The sequence below is a fragment of the Cupressus sempervirens genome, chromosome 11 (genome assembly GCF_028749045.1).
Source record: "Cupressus sempervirens isolate cs-2001-9-10 chromosome 11, ASM2874904v1, whole genome shotgun sequence".
NCBI lineage: Eukaryota > Viridiplantae > Streptophyta > Pinopsida > Cupressales > Cupressaceae > Cupressus > Cupressus sempervirens.
Genome location: NC_143128.1, coordinates 804,341,409 through 804,365,115, shown reverse-complemented (window position 1 = coordinate 804,365,115; position 23,707 = coordinate 804,341,409).

The following is a 23,707-nucleotide window of genomic DNA, read 5'->3' as shown; positions in this document are numbered from 1 at the left end:
ATAAAACTCAATATTAACCGAGTAAAGACGGATGCAGTGTTAACCGAGTTAGGTCGATTAATATAGGGCCCAGTGTTAACCGAGCTCAGTCGGTAAACAAAGAAGTTTGTTCTACCGAGTTTGTTTTGCTATTTGGCCGACTCAGTTAAATTTTGTCTACTTTTGTTCAGCCGACCATTGCATGTAATTTTAACTTGGATGGTATATATATGTAATGTATTGTATCATTCAAAGGACATATATGTGTGATGTATATGAAGTATGTGAAGAATGTGTGCGAAAGCATGTAAGCTGAATTTTGAAGGTTTTCAGCAAGGTCAGCATTGGAGCAGAAATGTTTTATCTGTCATATCAAGGACAATCAGAGCATAGCAGATCTTATCAGCAATCAGTTGTATTCAAATCCACTGTTTCATTCTAACAGGTGAATCAGTTTTTATAAATCCTTTAACAGGGTAGACTTAACAGTCTTTGTACTAAATCTCCTAACAGAGTGCATACTTATGAAGTATGTTTCAAATCCTTTAACAAGGTGGATATAACAATCCTTTATGCTCCTAACAGGGCAGATCACCAGAAGTGATCATTGTATGCCTTAACCGGCTAACTTCCTACTGCAGTAAAGAAGATTTGTGGGTTTCATCCCCACCCCAGTTTTACTTTCTATTTTGGAAGGTTTCTGGGTCACCAAAATCTCTGTGCTTATGTGTTATGAATGTCTTCATACTGCAGATTAGATGATTAAATATTTTACTGGTTAATATGAATTGATTTAAGATTTTAAGTTTACTGATTCACCCCTCCCCTCTCAGTAAACTGTTATATCTTGAATATTTCCAACACAACCTCCATTATTGAATTATTTTCTTGATCTAATCTGAAGCAAAATGCAAGAAGAAAAGTATCCACATCTATAGAGAGGGGGGACCAATAAATATTCTAGGAGGCTTAAACCCTAGAAGATAGTCGAGGGATCCCAACCCTACTCTATAATGGAAAGTGGAAGGATGGGAGAACAACTAAACAAAACTAGAATTGAGTGGGAGAAGTTAGTTTATATAGATATTTGCATGGAGAGGACCCCCTCCACTACATAGTTGGGGGATAAGTGATTGGAATTAATCCCCCACCCCCAAAGGAAAATAACTATCATCAGGTTTGACAGTTAACATTGACAAAATTTGTGGCCTCACAATAACATAAACAATTAGGGCTCATTTTTTTTAGAAACCAAATAAAGTTGGACTTCCTAGGAGATGTTGTGTAGCTTCTTATATGGATTGTAAGGAGATCTTATATTGACCTTATTCATAATAATCATGTTTGACTATGCCTTCAATTGATTTGAATAGGAATTTAACATCTTGGGGTGTTATCTATTTGCAAAAGTGGGTGTCCATATTTTCTAGAGATGAAGGGAGAATGATGCAAGAGCATCATAGATTGTCTTGAAATCCTTCTCATGTGTTTATTCTAGTGGTTATTACCAAGTTCTAATAGTGTTAACTTAGTTTAATGTTATCTAGTGGTGTTAATCAAGTTCTAGTGTTAACCAAGTTCCAGTGTTAACCAAGTTCCACTATTAATTGAGTTCCAATGTTGATCAAGTATTCCTCCATGTGCCAACTAAACCATATATTTATTGATGTTTGGTTCCTTCTTTGACAAAGTTTTTCTATGATTTTTTCTTGGTTTGAGCCAACTTATTTATTTAATTTGGATGGTTAATTTAATGATAAAATTTGATCTTGGAATGAGTGCATACCATTTTAAGTTCATACTTTGTATTATGGAATGATCTAGAATCTTGTGTAAGCTATTTTTCAAAGTATAAGTAGAAGTATTTTGTTTAGGTTAAAGAAGAACTTAGAGATTTTAGGGGAAAATGTTTCTAGAATTGTAAATTTGAAGCTAAATCATAGGTCTTGAAGTTATATTTTGTATCTTGTCATAAACTAGAAGGGTTAACAATTGGGCATGTATGTTGACAACTTGATGAATCAATAAAAATCTCAATCTCTCTCTCTCTCTCTCTCTCTCTCTCTCTCTCTCTCTCTCTCTCTCTCCCCTTTGTGTATTTTATTACCTTGTGTTTACTCATCAAAGTATTTGGATAGCTAGGTGTTCATGTAGCCCTAGATGTTCAATCCCTCCTTATGTTAGGTGGTATCAAAGCTAGAGCTTCATCCTTGTGGAGATTATATTGTATAGAACCCTATGTTGGATTTGGTTGTAGGGTGGAAGATATATAGATTTGAACTATAACTTATAGAAGGTTATGATCTTCTAGGACCCTATTTGGAAAGATGGTTTGAGGTAGAGAAAATGTTGACACTATTATTATGGACATGTTGAAACAAATTGCAACCACATTAGATGTTTTGGATGTTAGAAACAATAGTCCACTGAGATAACTAAGGGTGGTGGTGGGGGGGGTGAGGGGGTGAATTAGTTATCCAAAAATTAACACATTTATCTTCTTTAAACAAAATTAACCATTCAAACAAAGTAAACAACAACCATAATAAAATGCACATAGACAATTACACTAGATATGTTGACTAAGGAAACCATTGATCAGAGGAAAAACCTTAGTGGGAATGATGCCCACAAGATGATTTACTAATATAAATATTCCTTCTTAGAGGATGAACCTTATTAGAAGTCTATTACAACATTTAGTACAATGAACCCCTGTTAGGAGACTTCAAATCCCTGTTAAGACATTCCAACCCTATAGGAGTTGTGCTAATCCTTTTAGGAGTTGTAGTACAAAGTATGTGAGATGAGCCCACTTCTAAAACATGCAATTTAAACTACAAGAAATGCTCACTACTCAATAAAGTAATTTATTATTATCTTCCTCTTTCTTTTGTCCTATCAATTAGACCAATCATTGTTAGATCTTGTAGAACAAGTCACAAACCTTGGATCCAAATATCAAACCTTAGATCACTCAACAAAACCTCGGTAATGAAGTTTCCTTCACTTCTACACTGCTATGCTTACTTCACATTCCACACTCTTTGCCACTTATCATCAATATTATTTATGTCTTATAAGATAAAGGAAAATTTCCTTCCTTTATACCAAGTCCTCAAATAAATTCACTGAGTTAGCTAGTAGACCTTCTCAATTAATTATTATAGGACCACATTAAGAACACATTACACTTAGCGATAACATTGATCTTCCAGCTTGCAATTTGAATAAAATTTTGTAGATGTAATGTTATGATGAGAAAACTTAACCATCTCATCACCAACATGTCTTCCTCATGTCCTTAATGTTGATACTCAAGATATAAACTCTACTAAGAGATATAACAAGTTTACCAGAACATGCCTCTATAAACTCTATCTAAAAATAGACATCACCAAAAATTACATAACTTATTCTAGAATAATCCTTTCTTCTTCCAATGTTAACTACATATGCCACATATTTAGAAGTATCTACCATAACATCAAATAGTTTAAACACTCAACTAGCCATCCGTAACAACTTGATCTTTCTATTTTTCTTCTATTAGATACCACAAAAAACTACTATGTTGACATCAATGACAAACTTTGTCATGAATGTAACATATAATAATAGTAACATATCTACAATACTCCCCCATAGGAATATCATCCGTATTCATGTTTGCGAAAATCTTTTAATAATCTCCCCCTTTGGCATTGATGGAAATGTAGATGAAAAAAATCTACTTCAAAGAATACTAATGAAAGACTATTAATATTCTTTTTTAAATCTTCTTCATCATCATTCTCCCCCATTGATATATCTCAATGTGCTTTTTTCCAAACTATCATTCCATGTTGTGCTTCTTCCAAACTTACTATACTCATTCAAAACATCTTCCTTTGCATAATTCTTTTCATGCAATATTCTCCCCCATTGACATCAATGTCAAAGTTTTTAGCAAGCAACATCTCTACCTCAAACTCTATGACAACTGATACTTACTAGCTCAAGTGTCGAAAGGCACTATTCAAAAAATATCAACAAGTGTCCTAGATGACTTTGTCCATCATAGATACTCCCCCATATAGGAAGCATCAACATTTAGTCTAGGAAATAATGGTGCTTTGTTACACTAGACTAATGCACTTTTGCATCTTCTACTTTGATGTAGGAAGGGGCATAACCCCAAGGATACCTTGCAAATACTCAAAAGTCTCTTTGGGAAGAGGCTTAGTGAATATATCGGCAATCTACTCTCTAGTGCTCACATACTCTAATTTGATGTCCTTTTCTACAACTTTCTCTCTCAACATATGATACTTAATAGAAATGTTCTTAGTCCTTGAATACAATATTGGATTCTTAGATAAATTTACTATGCTTGTGTTGTCACAATATATGACAATAGGTTCATTTATTTCTATCCTTATATCCTTTAGTATCTACTTCATCCAAATGATTTAGTAATTATTTGTTGTTGCAACATACTCTACTTTCACTATACTTTGTGATGTACAATTCTACTTCTTTCTTAACCAAGAAACCAATCTTCCTCCAAGAAAGAAGGCTCCTCCACTGGTGCTTTTTCTATCATTAATACTACCTGCCCAATCAACATTGATATAAGCACTTAGAGTGAAATTATTAAATATGTCATACCATAATCTAAGCTCATATGTTCCCTTTAGATATCAAAATATCATTTTAACTACTACATAATGTATTTCTCTAGGATCAACTTGGAATCTTGCAAAAATTTCAACAACATTTTCTATATCTGGTGTTGTGCAAGTCAAATATTGTAGTCCTTTGATCATAGATATGTACTTTTTCTGCTCAATAGTAGATGTCTCATCCTTTGTAGATAACTTGTGTCTAGTTACGATAGGTGTTCCAACAGGTTTTCATGTTTCCAAACCAAACCTTTTCAATAAATCTTTCAAGTACTTAGTCTAAGAAATAAAGTTTACTTCTTTATTCTGTACAATCTAAAATCCTAGGAAATATTTCATATCTCCTATCATACTCATCTCCTCAGCAAACTTCTTACTTTCCTCATCATTTCCTCCAAATATGATGTCATCAACAAATAGTACCAAAATCATCAAACCATCATCAATTTCTTTCCAATGTAGATTACTATTTGCCATACCTTTACTATATCCAAGCTTTATCAAATGTTTGTCCAACCTTGCATACTAGTTTCTCGGTGCTTGCTTCAACACATATAATGCTTTCCTCAATATGCATACTATTTCCTTGTCATCTATCAAAGGACAACCTTCAGGCTACTCAATGTATACTTCTTCTTCAAGTTTTCCATTCAGAAATGTTGACTTGACATCAATCTAATATACCTATGTTGCATAGGCTAAGAATAATCTTACTACTTCTATTTTATCCACTGGAGTGTAAGTTTCCTCATAATCTATCCCTTCTTGTTATGAGTAACCTTTACATTCCAATCTTGCTTTTTTTTTTCTTACAACTTCACCTTGTTCATTCATCTTGTTTCTAAATACCCATTTAGTTCCTATGACATTCTTGTTTGCTAGTCTAGGGACTAGTTCTCATTTCTCATTCTTTAATATCTGATATAATTCATATTTCATAGCATGTTTCCAATAATCATCTTTACATGCTTCATTTGTATCCTTAGGTTCAACTTGAGATATAAAACATAGTTCTTCATTGAATCTTCTTCTTGTCATTACACCCTTGTCTTTGTTTTTGATTATCTTCTTAGATGGATGATTCTTTATCATTTACTTTCCTAAAGTGGGAGTTGTTATTTCAAATCTTGGCTCTACTGAAGGTTTTGAGCTTTGTTCCTACCTTGGCTCTCCTTCATTCTACAAATCATTGTTAGTCTCAATAAATACCTCATCATTCGTTGGCTTAGTAGCAACATCATCATCTGAATTGTAATAAACTATTCTCTCTTGTATCCTAAATTTCTCATTAATTCTCACATTTTCACTTTCCATAATAGTCTTTTCTATCAATCTAGACTCATTAACACAATCTTTCAAGGACCTTTCCATAATTTCTCTAAATCCTTCAACTTTATCAAAAAGTAGACTCTTTCTAGATTTTGTCAATCTCTTAGGACATTTACTTGAAAAAAGAAAAAACTCTTTGCATTTCCAACAAACAAAAATTTGCATACCTTCTGGTTCTATCTTTTTAAGTAGATCAATACCTTCCTTTATCTTTATGTCTTCTTCTAATATGGATCTATGTACTCTTGTGCTATTGTTCCCTTGTATACAAAAAAAAGGATTCTGGATCTGTAAACTCAATATTCTGGTTTTTACACAAATCTAGTAATTCACCAAGAATTTCCATCACTCCAGTGTCAAAATTTCTTTTGTTAGATGTAGGACTATCTCTCCTAAACATGAATTCCATATAACTCCAAAATTTTTTAAAATTTTCCTTCAAGGACCTAATGCTCTGATACCAATTGTTAGAAACAATACTCCACCAAGAGAATTGAGAGAGGGGGGTGCGTGTGAATCAATTATCCTACAACTAACACATTTATCTTATTTAAATAAATTTAACCATTCAACCAAAGTAAACATCAACCATAATAAAATGTACATAGATAATTACACTAGATATGTTGACTAGAAAAGCCCTTGATTAGATGAAAAACCCTGATGGGAATGATTCCGACAAGATGATGTACTAATATAAATATTCCTTATTTGAGGATGGACCCTATTAGAGTCTATTAAAACATTTAGTACAAAAAGATCCAATTAGGAGACTTTGAATCCCTAGTAGGAGATTCCAAACCTGTTAGGAGTTATTCCAACCCTATGAGGAGTTGTAGTAAAAAGTATGTAAGATGAGCCCACTGCCCAAACATGGAATTTCAACTATAAGAAGAGCTCACTACTCAAACAAGTAATTTACTATTATCTCCCTCTTTCCTTTTTTCTGTCAATTGGACTAGTCATTGTTAGACCTTGTAGATTAGGTCACAAACCTCAAATCCAAATATCAAACCTTGGGTCACTCAACAATGAAGTTTCCTTCACTTCGCATTCTACCCTCTCTACTTCTTATCATCAATATTATTAATGTCTTATTAGATAAATGAGAATGCCCTTCCTTTATACCAAGTCCTAAAATCAATTCCCTGAGTCTATTTCCATACCTTATCAATTAATTATTATAGGACCACATTAAGAACATGTTACACTTAGTGATAACATTGATCTTCTACCTTGCAACTTGAATAACTTTCTGTACATGCAATATTATGATGAGAAAACTTAACCACATCATCACCAACATGTCTTCTTCATGTCCTCAATCTTAATGCTCAAGCTATGAACTCTACTAAGAGATATACCAAGTTTACCAAAATATGCCTCTATAAACTCTATCTTAGAATAGACATCACCAAAAATTACATAAATTCTTCTAGACTAATCCTTTCTTCTTTCAAAATTAATTATATATTGTAGATACTCAGAAGTATCTCCCATAACCTTGGATACTATAAACACTCAACTAGAAATCCATACAAACTTTATCATTCTATTGTTCTTCTGTCAGATACCATAAAAAACTACTATGTTGACATTAATGAAAAACTCACTCATGAATGTAACATATCATCACAATAACATATCTAGAATACTCCACCATAGGAATATCATCAACATTAATTCTTGCAACAATTTACTAATAGTGGGGACATCCCAAAGGTGATGATCACATTCAGAGCCTATTGTAGAAGTTGTTTCTTATGATGGAAAATTTGACACCAATGTTGTGTTGGATTAGATCCCTAATATGGAGAAATTCTTTGAGTTTGAGAATACTCTAGATAATACTAAGGCAAAAATTATAGTCACTAGGTTAAAAGGTCATGCCACACTATGATGGGAGCATTTGAAAACTGATAGATAGAGAAGACAAAAGGAGAAGACAAGGACTTATTTGAAAATGGTGAACAATGTGAAAATTTTTTCCTTCTTACTAATTACTGTTACCACATTTTGTTTGCCTCGCCAAATTTCAAAATTTGAATGTTACCCTGCCCAACGGTCACCTCCCTGATTATTAATATTTTAATACCCACGAAGATATCAAAATTACCTAAGTTTTGAACCTTATGATATTTTTGCGCCTCGTAAGTTCTCCGTCGTCAGATCAAGGCTGATCAATGGTCGTCGCCATCTCACTATGATGAAGTTGTATGAGGGTTATGATGGTGACATAGCATCTGGTCGATGCATGTCCAGTGGGTCCAGCTTGTAGGGCAGAGGATGGCGCGGGTCAGAAAAGTTTTATTGCAGGTCAAAAATGTTCTATGGCAACATAGCACCTGTCGAAAAAGGTGTGTCGACGATGGTGAGTCAGCATGTTCGGTGGAAAGGTTTGGCAGGCTGGAGAAGATAAACGACAAGGTTTCAAGCAAGTAGTTAGGTTATGTCAGGTACTTCATCTGCCCAGTTGGCATAGTTCAATGTCATGGCAGAAAATCAAAGGGAGCCACGTGCGCTAGATCTTTAGTTTAGCTAGCATAGTCAAGAGATGAGTCTTCATGATCGTCAGATCTACAGAGATCTATGGCTGGCGCTATCTTGCCATCAAAAACTGCTCGAGAGATAACATGGTGACATAGCAACAGGGTGCCACGTGTCTTGGTGGGACCGTATTTCATGCCGCCAGTATAGTAGGGATTAAATGACTGACGGACCAACATGGAAGTGCCACATGTACCATGGGCCCAGCGAATTATGAGGAAGGAAGGTCGTAGGAAGGTGGGTCTTTGTGATCATTAGATTAGAGAGCATTAATGACTGTCGCCATGTTGCCATGGTGATGATGTGCGATCTTCACCATAGTGATGTAGCGACAGGTCACCACGTGTCAGTAGGGCTAGGTCTCACAGGGTGCAGTCACTGAGGTGTTGCCAGGTGTTAGTTGGATACGACAGTAGTTGCAGAGGTGGCACCAAATATGATGGGCCCAGGGTAAGGATAGTGTGGAGTATGACGAGTCTTCACAATCGTTGGATCTAGGCAGATCGATGGTCGTCGCCACCTCGCTATGGGTAAGTCGCTCGAAGATTATGTTGGCGACACAACACCTTGTTGACACGTGTCTCACTGGCCTAGTTAGAAAGGATGGTCGGTGGTTGGCGGTTAATGTAATCATCATAGTTAATATTAATATCTACAAGGGTGGCGCGGTTAGTCTGATGACGAAAGGTCAACCATGAAAGACTTCCCCAGGTGGCAGAATAAAGAAAGGTGATTGGCTCGCATGAACAAAGGTGCTCATATAGCCTATTTGAATTGCTTCAACCTTGTTGATTCATGAACTAGGAAGCAAAGATGATCAATGTTATCTTGCGATCTGATCTTCGTGATCAATTCCAACCTACCAAAAATGAATGCAAGGCATAGGGAAACACTCCACCGTCTTAGTCAATCCATCTACTATGTCAAGATCATTCATTGGCATCGCTTTTGTCTACTCGAGGCATTCCTTCAGTCGAATATCTAATTTTATACTTCAGAACCATTCTCGAGTGTGATCTTTGATCAGATATTTTGGGGTTCAATGGCAGTAGTTGAGCAGTTAACGTAGAATCATTTCCCTCAGTTATGCCTAAACTATAAAGGTAATTTTGTAATCTTTTCCAAGGGTTGACTCTTTCTAATTTCTCTGATATTGCTCTGCAACTCTCAATGTAACATTCCTTGTGCCTTTGAACTAAATGATTCTCTGTTTCATCTCCCTTAGCCATTAATGTGTATGTACATCCCTTTTACCTCTCATTGGTGTATTGTCAAGATCTGTAGCCTGCATACTGTATCTATTTTTGCCTACTGGATAATATATAAGTGAGATTCCTCTTTTCTTGTGTTATTTAGTTTGGTTTCTTGATCTACATGAGGCTATTAGATCAAAACAAGCCTGTATGTATATATTCGTAGTTTCATTCTGGTTCAATAGTGGATATATGGGCAGAAATGGGTCTGAACACTCTCTTTTGGTGCATCACCTCCGTAGTTTAGGTAGGGTAGAGTTTTTTTCTGGATCTCCTTCTTCCCCTTTTCCTTTTGAGAGTAGTTAGGTGCACCTTGATAGTAAGAGGAAGTTGGCCTTCTCTGGAGACTCAACCTCGTAGTTGAAGTCCCACAGCTTGGAGGTTGTTTCCATGTTTCAATAGGTTGTCCTCGTGCATAGGCCTTGGACAAGGGTGCAAACCTAAGTGACAACAGTTTTTGGCATGCCCGATGGGACAATCCTATCGAAGATTTAAAGTCTACTGGTGTCAAAGAAGGAAGAATTTCAGAGATTAATGCTGAAGAGGTAGTGCTGGCTTCAGTATTCAAGCCTTTAAGAGGCTGGTCCTTCAAAGTACTTGGTGACTCTGAACATCAACAAACCTGGTTCTAGGCCAAAGTTGCAGTGATTCATGCCCAGAGCTGAAACAAGGGCATCTTCTAGAGGTAAATTTCAATATCAAGAGCTTTCCCTTTCAAATCCTAGAAGAAGGAGGACTAGAATTTCATTATCACTAGTTAGGGGTGAAAAAATAGTTAATATACCTAGAAGGTCCATCTCTACTCCTCCTACTGCTCGAACTCAGCCTAGATTACCATCAACGCTCATCAATAGAACACTTGTTTACATGGCACAGCCAAGAGTTCATGCTTTTGCCACCTTTAATGGTGGGAGTCCTCTATTGTTATCCCAAAGACATGATATACCAATATCTGCACTAAAAAGTATACCTGATTTTACTGGTGAAACTTCCATCTCCCCTTTAGAACATATCCAAGAAGTAGAAAATGTCTATAATATTCATGGTATTATAGAAGATGATGTTTTTGTCAGACTTCTAGCCTCATCTTTAAAAGGAAAAGCATTACAGTGGTATAGAGGCTTAGTTCATAGTTCTATAACTGATTGGGATGGATTAGGAGCAAGATTATGCAAACATTTTGAAGATAAGAGTGACCATTTGTCACTATTAGAGCAGCTAACTACAATAAAAAGAGCCCCCCATGAATGTATGACTGATTTTAATTATAGATTCCAAAAGACATGGGATAGAATACCTACTACAGTGAAACCTACCCCTAGTAATGGCTTCTTGCATTACCTTAGACCTTTTAACAGTGATATTGCCACTACAATCCAAACTATGGGAGGGGATACCTTGCCTAATGCTTATGAGATAGTTGTAAAAGCTGAGAACATCCTAATACAAGGAGGAAAATTGGCTACAAGGCCTCCTATGCCTTTCTTTCCTAATGTTCCTAATCACCAACCAGCAATGACCCCTCTTCCTACAACATCTACATCACAGACCCTTACTCCAGTCCCTTGAGCTTCTACATCCTCAAATGGGATAGATGAGCTCAAACAAATGCTCCAAGCTCTAGTTCTAAATATAGATAAAAGAGAGAAGACCCTAGATAAAAAATTGCAAGAGCAGGGGAGGGAGTTGAAGGACTAGGGGAAGAGATTAGAGGATAGTCTCTCTAAGATACAAAAAATGAGTAACAAGGTGGTGACCTTAGAAAGGTTGAAATCTCAAAGTGGCAAGCCTCCCCAACTACAATATCAAGCTCCAAATGGTGGTAGGCTTCCTAATTAGTGGAATAGCTCCTTTGATCAGGGTAGGCAAAATAGTCATGCTTCTGCTTCAAGCTCAAATCAGAACAGAGCTATAGTCCCTCAAAATAACTTGGCCCAATATCAAGATTTCTGTCCTTCTTGCAACTATTCTTATACCTATTGCATGTGCCAGAAGGCAAAATCTTATATGGCCCTAACTTTCCAAGAACCTATAGCAAAGCAATCATACAAGGAGGATCATCCCAAGGAGGAATCATATATTCAAGGACGTGATGATTTCTCTTTCATGAATCATCAGGATGGGGAGCATTGTAATGTAAACCAAGATTATGTTGCTCATAACACAAGAAGCAGGAAGAGAGCTATGGAACATGCTGCCCCTCCTTCTCCTAGGCAAGCCTCAACTTCAAGTGCTACACCTCATATACAAGTAGCAAATGAACAAGCAAGTACGTCACAACAGCAAAAGCAAGATCCAAGAAAGAAAGATGCAGGTGATCCTTATGTTGCCCCACCTCAACCTCTTATAGGTGCAACTCTCAAAGTTTCTAGCAAAGTTCCTAATGCACCTTTTAGTGTGGTAGAGAAAATGAAGAAAACCAATGTGAATATCTCTATGTGGGATGTTTTTGCTACCATACCAATGCAGAAGAGGATGTTGTAGCAAGAATTAGAGAAGATTGAACTCAAGGATCAGCCATCTATCATGGAGAATGCCACAAGTCTAGTACAACCAGTAGGGGATGTGGAGACAAATAAAAGGGTTAGACCTCCCCCATTCTATGTTTCCCTCATTATAGGAAGCAAATTAGTCCACAATTGCATGATAGATTCAGGGGCTAGTAGCTCAATAATGCCTAGGTGTGTTGCTGATGCTTTAGGGATGAAATATGAGCCCATTGTTAGGGATGTGTTACAACTAGATGGTAGTACTATCAAAACCATAGGTATCCTTAGGAATGTGGAGATGGCCCTACATGCATGCCCCAGTTGCACTGTGATTCAAGATATATTTGTTGCTGAAGTCAAGCCCTATTTTGCCATTTGTCTTTCAAGAGACTTCACTACTCAGATTGGTGGATTCATATTTGATGATTGGTCATATATGTCATTTAAGACTAGATATGGAGCCAATGCCTCAATTAGAGTAGAACCTCAAGCCCTTCATCACACTAAATCTTACACCCCCAACTTCATCAATATGAATTGCCCTATTCTAGAGATGGATGAAAATGACATAGTAAATGAGACTATTACTTCAATAGCAAAGATTCCTAACTTCTTCTCGGATGAGTGGGCAAATGCATATCAGTTTGAGCCTATGTCATAAATTCTTGAGACAGGCCTTAGTACATATTGCATAATAGAGAAAGAGGCTCAAGTTCCTGATCTTGTTAGGACTAATGATGATATAAAAAGAATATGGAGTATGTACTTTGATGGCTCAAGGAATAGAAGTGGATCATGGGCTGGTGTTATGTTGGTCTCTCCTACACAAATAAGATACTACTTCTCCTTCAGGCTCCAATTTAGTTGCACCAATAATGTGGCTGAGTACAAATCCTTGATTCGAGGTCTCTTACTTTCCCAAAAGAGGGGAATCCAAGCCTTGAAAGTGTATGGAGATAGTGACTTGGTAGTGAATTAGGTGAGAGGTCAGAATATCACCAAAAATGGCCTGCTCAAGTCTTACAAACATAGAGTCTAGGATTTTCTTGAGGGGTTCAATGCATTTAATATTCAGAGCATTCCTAGGAAAGAAAATAAACATGCTGATAGACTTCTAGTGGTGGCTGCAGCTTATGATGTACCAGGGAATCTTGAGGAGGAGAAGAAGCAACAAATTAGGGTGGTAGTGAGGCTTGCCATCCCTGACAATAACACTCATTGGCAAGTGTTTGAATCTGATGAGAAAATTGTGAGTTTCTTGCAAAATGAGGCAGAATTCTCAGATAGAAACCAGTCAAGGCTGCAAGATCAGTATGGTGATCAAATCATTCACCTTAGTTCTAACAAGTTGCCCAAGGGTCTCATTACTTTGGAGAGTTTTTTTAATCTTGATGATCAAACAAGAGGCAAAGGAATAAATCTAACTATAGAAAAGGATGATTATGCCCCAGTTACAATTGTTGATGGAAAATCTCTGAATTTGGGGAAGGTATGTTCTGAAACTGAGCAAGAAAACTTCATTCATTTATGTCAAGAATTTAATGATGTATTTTCTTGGTCATATGATGACTTAAAAGGGTTTGACCCTAGTTTTTTTCAGCATACCATAGATCTAGTTGATAAGGCCAAACCAGTAAGGCAAAAATAGAGACCAGTGAATCCTAAGATTGAGCCCCTAATGAGAAAAGAATTATCCAAGTTGATAGAGGCCAATATAATATTTCCTGTCAAACACTCATCATGGGTAGCTAACCTTGTCCCTATAAGGAAGAAGAATGGGGAAATTAGGTTGTGTGTGGACTTTAGGGATCTTAATCAAGCTTCTCTTAAAGATCACCACCCTCTCCTTTCCATGGAGCAAATTCTATCCAAGGTCAGTGGGTCAAGGAGATTCTCTTTTCTTGATGGATTCTCTAGTTACAACCAAGTGCTGGTTAAAGAATCTGATAGACATAAAACAAAATTTACTACTAAATGGGGCACCTATGCTTACTAAAAGATGCCATTTGGACTAACAAATGTAGGTGCCACATTTCAGAAGGCAATGGTGATGGCCTTCAAAAAATTAATTGATAACTTTGTCTCAGTATACCTTGATGATATAACTGTATATTCAAAAGATGTATAAAATCATTTTGTTCATCTAAGCCTAGTATTTCTAAGATTTAGAGAGTTTGGGGTTTCCCTCAACCCAACCAAGTGAGTCTTTGCTACAAGCCAAGGAAAATTATTGGGACACATTGTATCTAAGGATGGTCTAACCATTTATCTAGAAAGAACAAAGGCAATACTTGCCCTTCCTCTTCCTAAACACAAGAAGGGGCTACAAATTTTCCTTGGTAGAATAAACTTTGTGAGAAGGTTTATCCCTAATCTTGCTACCATGGTGAAACCTCTTAAAACAATGCTTAAGAAAGACATGGTCTTCTCATGGATCAAGGAGGGGAAGGAGAGTTATGAAAAGATCAAGACAGCCATAGCCTTAGCCCCTACTCTCATGAATCCAAATTTTGAGAAATATTTTATCCTCTACACTTTAGGTGGTGAGTCAAGTATCTCTGCTGTCTTGACTTTGACAAATGGCAAGGATGAGGAGCAGCCCATAGCTTGCTTTAGTGAAGGGCTCAAAGAATATGAAGATAAGTATAACTTTGTTGAGAAGCAAGCCCTTGCAGTCATCAGAGCCTTGAAGAAATTCAAGTACCTCTTATCCCACAATAGGATCCATTTTTTGGTGCCCCATGCCAGTGTAAAAGATTTTCTATTAAGCAAGGATATCAGTGAAAAGAGAGCTGGATGGATCACTAGGGTAATGGAATATGATGTTGATATTTAGATTACCAAGCTAGTAAGAGGGAGAGGATTGTGCAAAGAAATTTTGTCAGGTCAGGATTCTGATGAAGAGGCTGCTATGGTATTAACAGAGCAGCAGGAGGAAGGAAATGTTAACAGCCCAAAGAGCTGGATAAATAATATGAAGAGCTTCTTATCAGGAAATGGGTACCCTTAGGGATTGGACAGAGCTAAAAGAAGACAATATAGATTGCAGTCCATTCCCTATGTTGTGATTGATAGTATCTTATTCAGGAAGGATTTTAATGGGACCCTGTTGAGATGCATTGAAGAGGACCAAGTTGAAAGGATGATTAAAGAACTTCATGATGGCCCTGATGGTGGCCATTTCTTTGCAAGAAAAATTGCCATGAAGATCATGAGGGCTGGTTATTATTAGCCATCTTTGTTCCATGATTGTTATAGGTATGTGAGAAAATGTGAGAAATGTGCTTTCTTTTCAGGCAAACAAAGGCTTGCAGCTCTCCCCCTTCATCCTATTTAGGTGGATCAGCCCTTTACCCAGTGGGGGTTGAATTTTATAGGCCCTATTAATCCTCCATCTAGTGCAGGTCATAAATGGATTTTGGCTGCTACTAGTTATTTCACTAGGTGGATAGAAGCAGTTGCCTTGAAGGATGCCGTAGAACCATCAGTTGTTGAATTCCTTGATGGGATTGTGTCTAGGTTTGGTGCTCCTACTATCATCTCAGATAATGCTAAATCTTTTGTTGGAACCCAGATTTGTGCATGGGCAATGAATCAAAATATCTACCTAAGCACATCATCAAATTATTATCCCCAGGGCAATGGTTTGGCTGAGTCTTCCAACAAGAATCTAATCAGAATCATGAAGAGGACAATAGAAGACAATCAGAGGGTCTGGCATAAGAAATTAAGAACTGCTCTATGGGCTGATAGGATAACACCCAAGAGATCTATTGGGAATTCACCTTTTGTGCTGGTATATGGTAGGGAGGCTAGACTCCCAATTTCACTGGAATTCCCTTCCTTGGAGTTGGCTCATCAGTTGGAATTGATTGAAGATAGTGCCATGTCAGTAAGAATGGTAGAGCTGATGGAGCTAGAGGAAAAAAGACATAAAGCTATGAAGGCCCTGGAGTTGCATTAGCAACAGGTGAAAAGGAATTTTGACAGGAGGGCCAGGGACAGGACTTTCAAAGAGGGGGATCTAGTTCTGAAATGGGATGCTGATAGGGCAAAACCAGGAAGACATTCTAAGTTTGATGCATTGTGGAGTGGCCCTTACCTAATTGCCAGTTGCAAATAGGCTAATGCATTCCAACTGAGCAGACCCAATGGTGAAGTTCTACCCATCCCAGTCAATGGGATTTATCTTAAAGCCTGCTTCTGATGAAGATTGTGAATCCATGTACATAGTTAGTCTAGTTCCTTTTCTGTTATTTCCTACCTTTAAAGAAGTGCGCATACATAGGGTTCTCCTTTTGAGTTGCCAGCTTCCGAAGTTTTGATAGTCTCAAGTGGTAGAGGAAGTTTTGTTTTGTTTCAGTTACAAGCACAGATCTAGGGTTTTTTATGTTTTAATTCCTTGCAGAGGGGTTAGGTTTTTGCAGTTCTTAGACTTGTACCTTTCAGACCCATTTTTGACTCCATAGGCCAATGGATTGTTTATAGGCACTAGTCTTATGCATCAAGTAGGCTCATGCCCCCTGTGAGTCACCAGAATGTTACCACATTTTGTTTGCCCCACCAAATTTCAAAATTTGAATGTTACCCCGCCCAACGGTCACCTCCCCGATTATTAATATTCTAATACCCAAAAAGATATCAAAATTACCTAAGTTCTGAACCTTATGATATTTTTGCGCCTCGCAAGTTCTCCATTGTCAAATCAAGGCTGATCAATGGTCATCACCATCTCGCTATGACGAAGTTGTGCTAGGGTTACGATAGCGACATAGCATCTGGTCGATGCGTGTCCGGTGGGTCTAGCTTGTAGGGCAGAGGATGGCGCAGGTCAAAAAAGTTTTATTGCAGGTCGAAAATGTTCTATGGTGACATAGCGCCCGCCGAAAAAGGTGTACCGACAATAGTGAGTTAGCATGTTCGGTGGCAAGGTTTGGCAGGTCGGAGAAGATAAACGGTGAGGTTTTAGGCAAGCAATTGGGTTATGTCAGGTACTTCATCTACTTAGTTGGCAAAATTTGATGTCATAGTGGCAAATCAGAGGGAGCCACGTGCACCAAATCTTTAGTTCAGCTAGAACAGTCAACACACGAGTCTTCACGATCGTCAGATCTAAAGAGATCTATGGCTGGCACTATCTTGCCATCAGAAACCACTCAGGAGATAACATGGCGACGTAGTGACAGGGCACCACATGTCTTGGTGGGACTATATTTCATGCCGCTAGTGCATTAGGGATTAAACGACCGACAGACCAACAGGGAAGTGCCACATGTTCTGCGGGCCCAGTGAATTACGAGGGAGGAAGGTCACAAGAAGGTGGGTCTTCATGACTGTTAGATTAGAGAGGATCAACAACTGTCACCATAGCAACATAGCGACAGGTTGCCATATGTCAGTAGGGCTAGGTCTCGCTAGGGTGTGGTCGCTGAGGTGTTGCTAGGTGTCAGTTGGATACGACAGCAGTTGCAGAGGTGGCACCAAATATGATGGGCTCAGGGTAAGGACAATGTGGAGTATGATGAGTCTTCACGATCGTCGGATCTAGGCTGATCAATGGTTGTCGCCACCTTGCTATGGGTAAGTCACTCAAGGTTTATGTTGGCGACACAGCGCCTTGTTGACATGTGTCTCGCTGGCCTGGTCAGAAAGGATAGTCGGTGGTTGGCAGTTAATGTAATCATCATAGTTAATATTAATATCTGCAAGGGTGGCGTGGTTAGTCTGATGATGGAAGGTCAACCACGAAAGACTTCCCCAGGTGGCAGAATGAAGAAAGGTGATTGGCCCGCATGACCCAGCTGGCTCGTATAGCCTGTTTGACTTGCTTCAACCCTGTTGATTCATGAACTAGGAAGCAAAGATGATCAATGTTATCTTGTGATCTGATCTTCATGATCAATTCTAACCTACCAGAAATGAATGCAAGGCATAGGGAAACACTCCACCATCTCAGTCAATTCATCTACTATGTCAGGATCATTCATTAGCGTCGCTTTTGTCTACTCGAGGCATTCCTTCAGTCAAATATCTAATTTTGTACTTCAAAACCATGCTCAAGTGTGATCTTTGATCAAATATTTTGGGGTTCAATGGCAGTAGTTGAGCAGTTAGTGTAGAATCATTTCCCTCAGTTATGCCTGAACTATAAAGGTAATTTTGTAATCTTTTCCAAGGGTTGACTCTTTTTTATTTCTCTGGTATTGCTCTACAACTCTTAGTGTAACATTCCCTATGCCTTTAAACTGAATGATTCTCTGTTTCATCTCCCTCAGCCATTAATGTGTATGTGCATCCCTTTTGCCTCTCATTGGTGTATTGTCGAGATCTGTTGCCTACATACTATATCTATTTTTGCCTACTAGATAATATATAAGTGAGATTCCTCTTTCCTTGTGTTATTCAGTTTGGTTTCTTGATCTACATGAGGTTATTAGATCAAAACAAGCCTGTATGTATATATCCTTAGTTTCATTCTGGTTCAATAGTGCATATATGGGCAGAAATGGGTCTGAACACTCCATTTTGGTGCATCACCTCTGTAGTTTAGGTAGGGTAGAGTTGTTTCCTGCATCTCCTTCTTCCCTTTTTCCTTCTAAGAGTAGTTAGGTGCGCCCTGATAGTAAGAGGAAGTTGGCCTTCTCTGGAGACTCAACCTCGCAGTTCAAGTCCCATAGCTTGGAGGTTGTTTCCATGTTTCACTAGGTTGTCCTTGCGCATAGGCCTTGGACAAGGGTGCAAACATAAGTGACAACAATTACCAAGTTAGCTTGTTGAGGAAGATGCAAAATTTGAGACAAAAGGACATGACTATGAAGGAGTATACTAAGGAATTCTATGAAATTAGATCTAGACATGGGGATGATGAGGTTGAGGAAATTTATAGGTATCTAAATCGACTGAGATATGAAATTTAAGATGAGATAATTTTTGCAAAATTGGAAAGTTTGTAAGAAGCATACCAATATGCCTTAAAAGCTGATGAGATCCTAACAAGGAAGCATGAACAAATACAAAGAGGTAGATCTTATGGAGAAGGTGGGAGATTTGACAATTCTATGGAAGATAAGGGCATATCTGAATAGAAAAGTGATGAAAAATGCAAGACCAAATGGAAAGGTCATAATTCTTACCAAGGAGGTACTAGTTCTTACCGTGGAAGAGGCAATTCTTATTCTAGAGGTGGTTTTCATTATAATTATTTTAGATGTGGTAAAGAAGGGCATAGATCCTTTCATTGTAGATACTCTAATGAGAATGAATTGAGTACTAGAAATGATGTGATTCAAGGAGGCCTTGATGGTTTTCCAAGTGGAGCTTAGGATGGAGAAAATATGATAGTGTGAATAAGTTTTTGTTATAAGGGAATTGATGAAGAACATGTAAGGAGAAGTATTTTCAAGACTAGATATAAGATGGTTGGAAAATGCTGAAAATTGATCATTGATAGTGGAAGTTTAAAAAATTTGGCATCAAATCAGCTCATTACAAATTTTTAGTTATAGAGGTTTAAGAATCCTAAACCCTATCATATTTCATGGATAAGGGACAAGCATAATATATTGGTAAGTGAACAATGTGTTGTGAAGTTCAATATTAGAAATTACTTTGATGAATTCTTTTGTGATATTATGCCTATGGATTGTTATCATATTGCGTTGGGTAGACCTTGGCAATATGATAAATATGCTATGCATAATGGAAAATTGAATCAATATACTCTTTCGGTGACTAGAAGAAAGATAGTATTATTTCCTTTGATTGATAGTCTAGATGAAGTTAATTGTATCAGTAATCAAGTTTGCATGGTCAATGGAAAGAAATTTGAGAAGAAAATGAAGAAGAATCAAAACTTTTTTTCCATAGTTCCCAGAAGACTCAGTTGTAATAGTCATAACCGAGTGACAAAAGATAGTAATGACCAAGTGACAGAGGTTAGTAGAAACTAAGTGATAACAAAAGATAGAAGTATTGACCAAGTGCCAATAGAAATTGAAAACTTACTAAATAAGTATAAATAAATTGTTGTAGAGTATATACTTGATGGTTTACTAGCAGTAAGGACCATAAGTAATTATATGGATCAGATTCCTAGAGCTATTTTTCCAAATAAATCACCATATAGATTGACACCTACATAGAATGAAGAAATTAATAGGCAAGTGTAAGATTTGTTGTAGAAAGGTTTGATCAGAGAATATTTGAGTCTATATGTTGTACCTTCTATATTAGCACCTAAGAAGAGTAGAGAATGGAGGATCTTCACTTATTCTAGAGCTATTAACAAGATCACATTGAAATATAGTTTTTCTATGTCAAGGATGGATGACATAACAGATTGTTTGAGTGGAGCAAAGTATTTTACCAAGATTTATTTGAAGAGTAATTATCATCATATCATAACTAGAGAAGGTGATCAATGGAAGACTACTTTCAAGACAAAAGATGATTTGTATGAATGGTTGGTTATGCCTTTTGGTTTAAGTAATGCACCTAGTACTTTCATGAGATTGATGAATGAAGTTCTCAAGAGATTTTGCCGAAAGTTTTTGATTTTTGATTTGGATGATATTCTCATATTTAGTAAGACTAATAAATAACATCTTGAGCATATTAGACATTTATTTTAGAGATTGAAATGAGAGAAGTTGTTGATTAAATTGTAAAAGTGTTCCTTTATGGAAGAGGAGATTGTGTATTTGGGATTTTCAATTTTAGCTAATGGTTTGAGAATGGATCTTGAGAAGGTTAAAGAAATTTTTGGATGGCCTACACCTTAGAATTTAGGTGAGGTAAGATCATTTTATTATTTGGCTAGTTTCTACATATATTTTATAAATAATTTAAATTCTATTTTTAATGTAATGACTAAGTCAATGAGAGGAGATAAAAAGAATTTTAAGTAAATACATGGAGTTTAAAAGATTTTTGAGATATTGAAATAAAAGGTTTCTAAGCTACTTATACAAAATTTGAATTATGTTGATAAGGTATTTCAATTTGTCTATGATGCAACTGGTAGTGCAATAGGAGTTGTGTTGAGTCAAGAATGTAAACTTGTTACTTTCTTTACTAGAAATCTGAATAATGCTAAAAGGAAGTATTTTGTGTATGATCAAGAGTTTTATGCTATTGGTCAAGCCTTGAACAAGTAGATAAATTATTTTATTCCTAACAATTTTGTGTTGTATACTTATCATACAACTTTATAGTATTTGGGAAGTCAACATAAGTTGAAGTAGAGACATATGAAGTGGGTCTAGTACTTTTAGATTTTCACATTTTTTATCAATCATAAAGTGGATTTACCAATCATGTTGTTGATGCATTAAGAAGAAGACACTCTTTGTTGATCGAGATAAAGGTTGAAGTTCTTTGTTTTGTTGAAATGAACGAATTGTATGATACTAACCCTGATTTTTTTGTGGCAAGGAGAGAAAGCATTGCACAAAATCTATCAGATCACATGAGTAGGTATGATGAGTATTTCATTCAAGAAGGTATTTTGTTCAAAGGACTTCAGTTGTGTATACCAATATTTTCTATGAGAGTTAATTGATTAAAGAAAAACATTGTGGTATAATGGCTAGACATTTTGGAATTGATAGGAAATTAAATTTGCTACAGGATAAGTATTATTGGCCACATATGTGTAAGTATATTTAGAAGTTTGTAAGAAGTAGCGAAATTTGTCAATTTGCAAAAGGAGTAGGCCAGAATAGTGGATTATTCACACCTATTTATGTTCCTGAGAAACCTTGGAGGGACATTAGTATAGATTTTTTTCTTGGATTACCTAAGATGAAAAGAGGGTATGATTCCATATTTGTTGTTGTGGATAGATTTTTTAAGATGGAACATTTCATACCATGTAAGAAGACATTAGATGTTGTGCATGTGACTGAGATTTTGTTCAAATATATTATTAGATTGTGTGGATTACCAGAATGTATTATTTATGAAAAAGAGAGTAAGTTTTTTTGTTATTTTTGGTGGACTTTGTGGAAGAAGATGGGTACTTAGTTGAGCTTTAGTTATACATTCCATCCATAATTAGATGGATAGATAGATGTTGTGAACATAATCTTGGGTAATTTTTTGAGATGTTTAGTTGGAGATAAGTTGAGTAATTGGGATATGATATTGGAAAAAGATGAGTTTGTATATAATAATTTTGTAAATATGAGTACATGAAAAAATAAATTTGAGATTGTTACTAGGATGCATCCTAGATGAGTATTATATTTGAGGGATGTTTTTGGTTAAGAGAAATATTGAAGGGGAAGAATTTTCTTGGTTTATGAAGTTTTTGCATGAGGAAGTGAAGTTGGAATTGAAACAATATAATCAAAAGTATAAGGAGAACGTTGATAATTTTAGAAGACATCATGTATTTGAAGTTGGTGATGAGATTATGGTTCATTTGAAGAAAGGAACATTTCTTATCAAAAAATATATTAATCTGAAAAATGAAGTTTGGACCTTGTAGAATTTTGAGGGAGTTTGATAGTGGCAATGCTTATGAAGTTGAGTTACTTGATGACATGCATATTGTTGGCAATATATGAGGAGTAACTGAGAGGGGAGGGGTGAATCAATTAATACAAACACACAAGCATTTGGTTTACACTAGTAAATGTTGTAACTTGGCAAACACTGAAATAACTCAACATCCACTTAACATGAAAATCTAAAAATATTATTTGAGATTAATATTACTTAACTTAGTTACATACACCTAAAAGAAATATCATAAACACAAATGACACCAAGATTTAACATGGAAAGCCAATTTGGGAAAAACCACTAATTGCAACAAGTTACTAATTTTCACTCTTCTAGAGTGAGTCCTATTAGGAGTGAACCCTTTTAAAGGTTATAAAACACACTGTTGGGTGTGACCCTATTAGTGGATTTGATCACACTATTAGGAGTGGCCTTGTGAGAGGTCTTTAAACACTTTAATCTATAAATTCCACCTTGTTGGAGGATTTAAAAATAGTTATTAAGTCAACTCTATTAAGAGATTTAGATCACTACTACAATGATTAGAAAGTAACAATAAGCTGCCCTCATTATTGATGCAACTAAATTTCTGATTATAGATCTCAATTATGGCTTATAAATTTGATCATTCCTAATCAAATGTATCTCTATATCTCAACAAGGATATTTTTCTTATCATTCTAATTCACTTCCTCTAAGAATCTTCAAATATTCTATTATTTTCCACACATTCAATCCTCAACTTGAAACAATATTTATATCTTAGACATTGATAAGTGAGCTTGAATACAACTTAGAATACTTAATATTCATCTCCTCGATCATCTAGAACAAACAAACATAATCAATTGAACTCAATATGCAAAAATAAGAAAATCCTTTTGTTAGTTGACCCTACTCGGTAGACATACTTAGAAATAATTTTCATTTGTTAACCAAG